General features: G+C 35.5%; 1 non-coding gene across 1 annotated transcript; it reads left to right on the top strand.

Moving 5' to 3' along the window:
• The first annotated feature begins 1,918 nt into the window (after positions 1-1,918).
• TRNAM-CAU (transfer RNA methionine (anticodon CAU)) lies at positions 1,919-1,991 on the top strand. Its single transcript has one exon. It is a non-coding gene; the product is annotated as a tRNA-Met (tRNA).
• Positions 1,992-11,354: the final 9,363 nt, after the last annotated feature.

Genomic DNA, 11,354 nt, shown 5'->3' with positions numbered 1-11,354 from the left:
ATTATTCCATTTCCAAAAGTAACCGGACACCTGCGTGTTTCAAAGATCACTAATATTTAATATATTGGCCATAATTTACTTAATATTTGTCCATAATTACGCGCTGTGTCCTCTGGAAGCCCACTAATTTTTGATAACAGAAAGGCGGTGTTTTAATCCATTCTTCTTTCAACTCAGCGGTCAATTCGCTTCTCTTTTCGAGTATGTTGTCCTGGCCAGAAGCTCTGGACAGTCCAATCTTTTGTATGCCCACATCTTAAAACCAACACACTACAAATTGTACTATATGAAATGGTGCATTGCCATGCTGAAACAGAAAAGGACCTTCCCCATCCTGCGAGCGCAGTTTTATAAGAAAGGAACTGTCCAGGATATCAATTTATTGCATGGAATTCATTGTTCCAGAAACAGTAACCAATGGTCCAAGATCAAGCCACAAGAAACTATCTCGGGACATTCGCCTGATCTAAATGCGGTCATTATATCGGTAAACCGTTAGCAATGATTTGTCACAACGTAACGCAGCTCCCAGGATCATCGGTTCTGCCTTAAAATCTGACCCCATGCAGCTCTCTACGTACACCTTTGCACTAAACTCAGTTCTTGTGGCCTAATGGGCTTATTTTGGTCAGAATTGAAGTGGATTATGCCTCGCTATGGAACATTCTTTTGGGGGAGATGAGGCCCATTTTTATGTCGATGGGACTGTTAACATTCAAAACTGCCGAATATGGGCTTCAGAAGCATCGCATGCTATTCAGCAAATCTCATTGCACTCGCCGAAAATCACCGTCTGGTGTGGTGTGACTTCAAATTTCATCCTAGGGCCATAATTTTTCGAGGAACTGCACCCAGCAGGGCAGCCACCTGTTCCGTTACAGCACAAAAATATCATCGCATGCTGAGCAGTTTCATTATTTCTCAACTGCAGCAAAGAGGGTGTCTGAATGAGACAATTTTTATGCAAGATGGGGCTCCTCCTCCTATTGCACGACCAGTACAGCAGCTTCTCCAGCATCACTTTTCTGCAGAAAGAGTCCTTAGTCGTTTGTTGCCCATTGCAATGACACCACGTTCACCTGACCTTACACTGTGTGATTTTTGGCTGTGGGGTCACCTCAAGGCCAATGTCTATCGAGGAAGTGTCTCTAACCTGGATGTCTTAAAGAATTTTGAAATATTGTTTGTCATTTTGTTTAATTTCTGAAATATTTCTATGTAGAAATATTTATGTATTAGTGGACTTAATTACGCAGCAGTTTTTAATATAAAGTAAACAAATTTTTACGTATGAACACAAGGTCACGTGTGATGAATTTTGAAACCGGATGTTTTCCATAAAAAGTGAAAACAGGCATCTTTTCCATAAATGGAAGTAGAGCTTATAAAATATACATAAGCGTGCATTGTACATTATAAAAGAGATATTTTCTTTCACAAAAATAAAGAAAAGTATAGTATATGCAAAAAACACAGTTTGCTACCTCAATGTTTCAATAAAAAAGACAGGAAGTTTTTTTTAACTCAAAAGAGCACGTCACTGGAGATATCAGAGTGTTAACGTTCCTTAGAAGAAAGTGAAAATTTAGCTGGTGCTTTCATGACTGTATAATGAATGCCTAATGTGATACACCGAATAGCAATATAGATGTAATCTGATTGTAACGTTGGATATTCGTAAAAGTATTACAATTAAAATCGTTGATTTGTTGCTCCATGCTTTATTGGTATTCTTGACACAACAGACTAAGCGACGCTGCAAGGAGGCCTCACTTAACGTCGTCTTATTTTAATAAAATATTTTAAAGACTTTATAAAAGATAGGAATGAGTATATACAGGATTACAGGATGGTTCATGAGGACGTATCTTTAACTGTAAATACTGACACTATTCTGCTATAACAACCCAAGTACAACGCCTCGGTAGCGCAGTGGGCAGCGCGTCAGTCTCATAATCTGAAAGTCGTGAGTTCGATCCTCACCTGGGGCAGAAAGAAAATTTTTCTTTTTAGACTAGGAGACGAAATTATCAACCTGCGAGTGAAAATATTTACATCTCCAGGAAAAGGATATAATTTTTAGAAAAATGTTTTCTGCCCTATTGGTCTGACCATTGCCTTGTATAAGGTAATGGTCAGACCACACCTCTTGAGTACTGCATACCGGTCTGGAGGACTCATTTTAGGAAGGATGTAGAGCTGCTGGAACGAGTACGGAGAGGGTCAACGAGATTGGTAAGGGGAACAAAGGGCTGTGCTCACCAAGAATAGCTTAAGTCCTGAAAATTGCAGCGTCTGGAGACTAGACACCTACGAGGTGATCTGAGTGAGGTGTGTAAGGCCTTGAATGGTTTGAGCAAGCTCAATGCTGATGTCATTCTTCCTCTTGCTCAGATTACGCACCTTAAGGGGGGTATAAATTAAAATTGCGGAAATTTGCCTGTAGCCAGCGGGTGGCTGATTGGTGGAACAACCTTCCATCGGTCGTTGTTGAAGTTGATGGTCTAAATAGATTCAAAGAGGAATGCTAATGCTATTTTAAATATGTATTTTAATTAATGCTAGCACATTCAGAGAAAGGATTAAAAAAAAAAAAGGCATTCCTCAGAAATGTAATGAAATTCTCTAACTGTTGACGTTGATGGAACCCCGCTGTCTTATCCGACCTGAGAAGTTTAGTCTATGAATCCTTGGGAAGATTTTGTATAGCGAGCTGGGGTTTTATACTGTTTATGAAGCAATGCAAAAATTTCAAAAATTCATAAAATTCATTAATCAAATGATTTTGTCTTTTAGAAGTCTCAGTTAGCTCTCTCCTGACACGATTCTTTCAAAGAATAGGTCCGAGAACATCCTGTACAAGTTCCAGTCCAGACTGTTAAGCCCGGAATGTTTAAACTTTGTTAAAGAATAAATGGGGGTTGTTAAGATAGTGTTATAAACACGGTTATGGGGATTAATAATTCTATTTTGTTTAAATGTTTGGCTTCAGCAGTCCACAAGGCATTGTCAACAATATCTGGGTTTGTGACACTGACGGCTAAAAACAGTTCCGGAAATTCTAATCTATCAAAAGAAGTTCCGAATTGGCAGATGCCCTTCAGATATAAGGCCTACCAGGTTTTGGTAGATTGCAGATCTTTCCCACTTCATCAAAGTTCTTCATAATTTACTTTTAGGGTCTTTGTTGCGGGTGGTTTTTGTGCAAAAATCTTCATTAACTGATGGGAAATTCTGCAGAATTTTCGTAATTTGCACGCCACTTTACAGTTTCAATCCTCACCTTCAATGTGAAGGCTCACGGTCATTTTCCTATGTTCAGATTATTTTGAAACAATACAAAAAAATTGTAAAATATTTTTGAAATAATTTTTATCTATTTACATAAGCAGTTATTCAAAATAGTTCCCTAGAAAAAGATAACTTTGCTTTAGGTTAAAATATTAATTGATATAAAGAAAGAAAGAAAAAAAGGATGATGGATGTGAGTGCCGCTATTTGTCAGTTCTTTGTATTTTTCGGATAATAGGCGATTCGGATAATCGACATCCTAGTGGTATGAATGCCGAATGCTAAAGAAATGTCGATTTTTTTTTTTTGGAAACGTCACGGCATGTGGTAGCTAATAGTATTTTTATATTTTTAGAGGTGAGGGACAAATAAATTGCACAAACATCTCGCGTAATAGTTTAATGTAGAATTCCCCAATCCGGTTAGATCCTAGGGGTGAGGCAAAACAATTGCTTTCGGGTTACTTAAATTATGTGAGAAATTCCCTTGCAGATTCAACTCTTAAAAAATAGTGTTAAAGATTAAATTTGACTTCAGTTTTTGAACTGGATAAAGGATTTTATATTTCAACAAAAACTGCCTTCTCTTATTCAGGTCATTCCAAAAGTTTTATCCCCATTAAAAGTTTCAAAATCCTGTTAATTAAGTTGTTTATTACCCTTATTTCAGTTATATTTGCTCGTGCCCATACATTTAATAAGTAATTGAGTTGGGAGTCCACTAATGCATAATATAAGGTAACTTTTGTTCGAAGATTTAACTTGTTCTTAATGTAGTAAAAAAAGTACACATAAAATCCCATTTTTTTGTACTACTAAATTCTCTAATAATGTCTGTGTGCTTTTACCCTTATGATATGAGAATAGATAGTTGTTTAGTAGTTTATATTGATGTAAGTATTTGCTAATATGGGAAAAAATATAATTTTCTATTATCTTATTTATAACTGACTGTATTGTTATTGGTCTATAATTGCAAAAGTCATCCGGTGATCCTTTTTATGTATTGCAAATAAATTCTTTCATCGCATTTATATATTGCAAGAAGTTAAACCAATTTTTTCTTAATGACCTGATATTTAGAGCTACCAGAAAGAACTGATTTTTATCAGTTATATGAGCTTGAATATTCCGATTATTTAAAAAATGTAAAGGTGAATTAAAAATCTGTGAGTCCTCAAAAAGCGTACCTGATGTCTTAATTTTATCTTAGTTCTAGATTTGAAGAAATTTCAATTATGCAAAATAAAATAGTCTATTTTATATACTGCAGATCTTTTGAACTCAAAATTCTTATGGCTCTTTGATAATTCATTCTTCTTCACAAAATCCTTCCACGTTTTAACCTAAAAATTTGTAACTGTGAGTTTTTACTAATTGCTAATAATTAATAATAACAATAATGTCAGCTCTTAGACTGATAACTTCCGGTTTCTATTATTTGAATGATATCACAAAAATTATATATTTATTTTATATATTTTGTGGCGCCATCTTCTGGCACATTTAGGAATTTGGTAAAATTATAAATAATCATTATCTGACCTTTTGTACAACATTTAAACTGGTCGACTACGTAAAAGGAGTAAAGATCAACCTTTGCTGAAATAAATAAAAAATAAAATTTAAAAACATATCTGACTTTTAAAATTGGCAAAGGCTGTAAAGGGGAATAAATGAAAATGAGAATGGGAAGCCATTTTATTTTACCCCTTTATATGTCTGTTATTATTATTCTTTGTATTGTATATTCCTTCAAAACTTTCCTATTTATTATCTGATGATTTACCTTTGTATTTGTATCTCTCTGTACATCCTTTACCTTGGTATTTTTCTCTGGAAACTGTTGTTTATCTGAGAGAAAATTACTTCACAATTTATTTTAACTTCACTCTTTACCAATTACTTTGATAAGTCCTTCTGTTATATTTCTCTGCTTCCAAATATAATTTTGAATATAAGAAATGTCCGACCAGCGCCTGGTGTACAAGGCTCGAATTGGAATTCCATCAATGACACGAGGATTTTTTATGAGCTTTTTTCAAAACATAGCTGAGTTAATCAGTCTCAAGTGAGGACTGAATGGTTTTTTCTCAGGGAAACTCGAGTTTTTCATTCAGCATAACAAGAAAATTGACCACAGAACACATGGAATTTACAGACATAATATGGTCTAAATTGCTAATGGGTCTAAAACTGCTAAAAAAAAAAAACCTAAAAAAACAGAGCTTGGTAACCTTAGAGGAGGGAATATAAGTATATTCTATAAGGCTCTGAGAATGGACAGTAAAATAAATGAAGGGGAAATTTTCACTACTACAAATGATTATTCAAATTATAGAGAAATATCCGTGGGTAGCTGATGTAGTTACTTGTGGTCACTATAAAACACTGCTTTCCATTTCTTTTCTTTTATTTTTTGTACCTGAGGCAAGGTTGAACGGGTCTGCCATAGGCACGACATGCACACTTTTAAAATTGCGTCTTCACCCTTCAAAATCAGACCCAACTCGGTTCCACATACACTTTCCACACCGGAAATTTCGCAGGAAAATTTGTACATACATTTTTTTATTTAAAATATAAATTATCCACCCTTATTTGTCTGATAAGAACTGTCATTACAGAGTAGTTGTCTTCTCCTATTCGTCTAAACTTTTAACTTTATGAGTATTAAATCACGGCGTTTTTTAAGTGAAAGTTCTTTAGGCGCGCTCCTGATTTTCACGTATCGTTACCTTTTGTTAATTGGTAAGGTAATAAAGTGTAAATCTGTGCTTTATATCTTTACTTTTATAGTCTGTGGATAACGTTCCGCCTAATTTCGCTTATTACAATCGCCGTTAATGGAATTAAAATTCAGTTCGTAAACGTGATCGTAATCACCGGTGCATACTACATATCGTATAGGGAACGGTATTCTGTTATGGAGTATCCACGTAAAGTGATTTGATCGTACAGTGAACCAATCGCAAAGCGGGGGATCAGTGTAGTGAGCGTTGTAAGGCGTATAGAACACGTAAACGTTAATGCGACCACCGAAATCATTTCCATTGAGTACAAAGGAGAGATCTATTTCGACAGTGGAAGAAATTACAGCTTGCGATGGAGCTGAACAAAGAAGCCGAAGAGGTCCATCTACATCTTCAGAGCCTTACATCCCCCCCCAGAAATGTTAGAAGTGAATTTGGAAGAAGGAGTCATGGAAGTTGATACTGCAAATGAAAACGATGAAGAGTCCTCGAAGCCCAGTCTAAACGGAAAGGGAAGAAGCCAAACGCGACTACCAAAAGTACTCCATCAAATCGTTCAACATGTAGCGGGCGTAATACACAGCAGCAGGATTTTAAGAAACACCGAAACATCCACACACAGTTTAAACGTACATTATTGGATAATGATTTCGGTTCAGTCTGTTCCGTGTGTGATCGATTTTGGTTCAAAAACGATGTGAAGATTCTAGCAGCTCGAGATCACGCCTTCTTCAAACAGCATTTCCAAATGAGGATGTAAGTTAAATGTAACAGCTGTCGGGGCTCTCCCAAGAGCAAAGTGATTCCTGCTCTATCGAAGTAAAATGGTTTTAAATATCATCCGATGTCGCAGCATTATCATTAGATTTGCTAATGGAACGTCTCATATATCCGAGGCTCCCATTCATGCAGATTCATCGCCTACGGCATTCATGCGGTCAATACGGGATCCTCAATAAAGCGATAAATGTTCGCCTAAAGAAGTTTCACTTAACTTCCACTATGCCTGTTCGCCACACATACCATTTTTAGTTTATTGAAAGGTTCGCCTGTTTGTTTACTTCTCTAGGGTGGTCTCCCTTCTGTGTGCTTAAGCAAAAATCTTCTCTTTCTCAGTAGTAGTAATAGCAGAGGCAGGTGAAGCAATAAAGAAAGCGTACGACCTTATGTAGCATCATCCAAAAAAATAATAAAAATATAAAAAAAATTCACAAATCCATTCTCTCTAAAAGTTTTTCCAGTTCCTCCTTGAATTTTTTTTAAGTTATCAACTTCCACAACGACAGAAAGAAGTTTGTTCCAGCAATCAACTACCCGCTGGCTGAAGGCAAATTTTCGCACATCTATTCTATAACTGTCTTTCCTCAATTTAAATTTACGCCTCCTCAGATTCGTAACCTGAGCAAGAAGAAGAATCCCATCAGAATTGATCCTGCTCAACCCATTCAAGACCTTATACGCCTCAATCAGATCACCTCGCAGGTGCCTAGTCTTCAGACGCTGCAATTTGCAGAGCTTAAGCCTTTCTTGGTAAGAGGACCCCTTCGTTTCCCTCAACAATCTAGCTGCCCTTCTCTATACTTACTCAACAACTCTACATCCTTCCTGAAATTAGGTCTCCAGAGTCCTATTCAAAGGTATGAGGTTTTTCCCTATAATTTAAGATTCTTATTAGTTTTTTACCTTCAAGAAAATTGAAATGTTTCTAGTATAATTTGATATGCCGGCATATTTTCCTATAATAATGATAATAATATATCGTCCCCTTTCTCTTTTATATAAAAAATATAATACCTGTAAGACTAGAAGTCTTATGGGCGCAACATTACAGATTTAATATTTATTATAGGTTGAATGAAAGGTTTTTCGTATTTTCAGATGTGAAATGCAATAACAGATGAATTCAGTTTTCGCAAGCACCATTCAAGAATTGTCAGACAGCAGTCAGGTATCCAGCAAGAGGTAAACCGACCGAAGAATACATGCAATCACAGACAATATACTGATACCTCATAGCCTTAGTTGCTTTGGCATCTAACATGCCCCCAATCTAATGCGATCTGTGGTTATGTTCCCATTAACAACTTTAGTCAAGTTTTAGTTTAATGATTAGATTTAAATAGCAATATTTAAAAAAAGATTCTAATTGAAATTAATTTAAATTTCACTGGAAAAATTCGGAGGGATTTTTCCTTTCTGATATCCTGTATTCAAGCTTTTTTTTTTTGAAGCAAAGCAGCTATTATTTTATTTTAAGAAAAATCTGTAGGCTTGAAGTTTATTCTGAAGCTGTGACGTCACATTGTGATTAATGTTGAGGGCGCTACGGTCTATCACGCATTATAACGTTGTTAGTGTTGGTGACCTTGGTAATCAAAGTTAGGAGCATATTTTCTTCATTTTGTTGTTTTACAAATTGTGTGCATAATTGCAGTTGAGGTTATTCAAATAAGATGGATTATCAAGAGCTTTTTTTCAACGGTAAGTATATACGCTTTTTAATTTTGATTTATGTGTACAACTTAAATTTTTATTTAGCATTTATCTCAGTTAGCAACAAATTTTACAAGTTAGGCCTAAGAATACGATTTAATTTATGACGTTTAATGCTTATGGAAGGGTTAAATCTTAACAAAATAAATGTAATTAATTCTTATTACAGAATTAAAGCATGCGATTCTTCCACACTATCAACTGGGTAATTAATTCATAAATGCGTTTTTATTTATTTGCGTATTTATTTTAGTTAATAAATCAATCGCTTAAAAGTTTAATGAAATTCCTTTAATTTTCATTACAGATTTGCTGTTTTAGGATTTTGTAAACTTCCTACGGTTTCCCGACAGAAATTTGACCTTTCTTTTGCTGGCTGACATCGGACAGGTCTAGATATCATGCAGCAGGTTAGCGCCATCTGCCGGGAAAATGTTGATGCGTGCATTTCTTTCCAGTGGATTTTCGCTTTATTGAATAAAATTAATGATAATAATAAAAAAAAAAAAAAAAAAAAATATATATATATATATATATATATAATACAGTACCGAAGGGTAGGTGACTTCAAAAACAGAGGTGATCATAAGAAAATCAATAACACAGCCTTCTATAATTAAATAACTTTTTTTTTCATTCACCTTTATCAAGTATTTCAATTTTTTTTATTTATTTTCTATACACGCCACAAGTCTTTATTACAACTTTTTAATGATTGATCGGGGGAAAAAAACAATACAATACTATATAAAGTTTAATAACCAGCTGCAAAATTCTGCACTATTAAATAGTGAAATTCATCAATCCCACTAGAAGAAAGCCATCTGTAGTGAGAGCACTGGTCATTTAAACATTTGGCCTCAAATACCGATCAAAGTTATGAACTGGACAATCTCATGGAGTTCGAATATTGGCTTCTTAATTAGGAGTCCATTCTGTGGCTTCAAAATATAAGTTCGATTCTCATCGATGCTGGTTTGTAATTACAATCTCAATTTCCTCAATTACAATCTCCACTAGTTTGTAATTGAGGAAAACTAGGAAGAAGGAAGTGTTATCCATCCAATTCACAGTGAAACCAAGTGAGCCGACCAATCGAACATAAACCCTTAATTAATGTTAAGTTCTCTTAGTGTTCTCTGTACCATACGAACTAGTGGTTATGACCAAAGTTCAGTTGTTAATGATCACATGTCAGTTAGTGAACTCTTAGTGCAAGAGTATTCTTCGTCTGTTTACATTAATACATCCGTAATGAATGTGAGTAGAAGAAACTTGCTATTATTATTCAGTGTCCTGCTGTGAAGCCCATTGCGAATAAATTCAGATTATATTGTTAGCAGTTTAAATATTTATAGTCCTTCGTCGTTTCCCCACTTGTCACTCGTTTTCAGAGATGTGGATTCGAGCTCCTTCAATGAATGGAAGAATTTCTAAAGATCTCTTCAGTTGAGGCTGTAATTAGCTGATCTCAGATGGAGGGAGTTACGTTCCCCCTCCATAAGTTATTCCGGGTTAAAAGACTACTAATATGGTGCATATGGCATTTTGTTATGCTCCTGATTGTAAGCATCACGGTATGATTTTATTGCAGTTATTACCGTCTTAAGTACTGCTCAATTATTTTAGAATAGTTTCCTTTTTGAAACCTAAGTCCGGAAGCTATATACAAAAGAAGTTCCAAGTTTTGCAGACAGGTTACACTTTGTGTTTCCACTATATAAAATTCATGAAAATTATTCATAGTTATTATTTTGATTTTTTGCAGTAACTTTACGGAATATGCATGAAGTGGTAGAGCGAGGGTTGTTATTTTGTCAAATCTCGACAGCTTGATACACTGACTGTGACGTTGCGTATTACGTCAATTTAATTTCAACAAGGTAATGTGGCGCTGTCACTGAAGTTGTAATGATTGAGTTTACAAAATGGAACTGCAAAGCGATCCGTATTTTTAATTTATTTTTTAATAAATTACTGCTATATATAGCTTTGCAGCTGCTTTTAGAGTGCACGCAATGTAGTCACAAACCCCCGGAGGATCATATAACCCATTTGTAATAATCAATTTTTAATTTATATGATCAATTACAGAACAGCTGCAAAAGGAACATATACTGTATACAGTAATACCCCGACTTACGCTACCCCGACTTACGCGAACTCGGAGTTACGCGGTTCTTGATTTTTTTCGTTTGGCAACGCTGCCGCCCACTATCTTCAAGGTCGTTTTTCATATGTATCGATATACGGTGCGACGGCGGAGAATGAGAGCGAAAGGTGAACAAAATTCAACTTTGCTGCTTTTATGTTTTTTATATCAGTGAAGGGGAAACACATTTCACCATAATAACGTAAAAACCAACACAATTCCAGCTATCGGTATAATCGCAAATGCAATTAGATCGAGTTTACTACCAGTTTATAACAGATTCCACTAGCAGAAAGGCAACTGGATTTTTATTGTTTTATGGTAGTAACCCCTAGAAATGTGAGGTGTTAATAGTGTATCTCTGCCTTTATGGTGTTGTTTATTCAGCTGCTACATGCGCGCAGCTTTGTTTATGCGTATCAAACGTGCCTCCTCGTTTTGTAATTGTGCTTTATTCCCTAAAAAGGAGTAAAATACTTAAAAGGTGTGAAAAGGAAGCGTCCTGGTGAAGACACTGCAGATTCAGAGAGAAAAAGAAAAGCAATGGATAAACAGAGGCGGACTGGGTCAAAAATTCTTACCCGGGAAAATTTATAGTGGCCTCATACTATGGTTTATGGCCAAAATCACACAGGCCCACCGGGGTTTCCCCGGTAAGGCTTATGG

Source organism: Mastigoproctus giganteus, chromosome 10 (assembly GCF_048544385.1).
Source record: "Mastigoproctus giganteus isolate SK-2022 chromosome 10, ASM4854438v1, whole genome shotgun sequence".
NCBI classification, from domain to species: Eukaryota; Metazoa; Arthropoda; class Arachnida; order Uropygi; family Thelyphonidae; genus Mastigoproctus; species Mastigoproctus giganteus.
The sequence above is the reverse complement of the archived record's forward strand: the minus strand, read 5'-3'. Positions and strand labels throughout refer to the sequence as shown.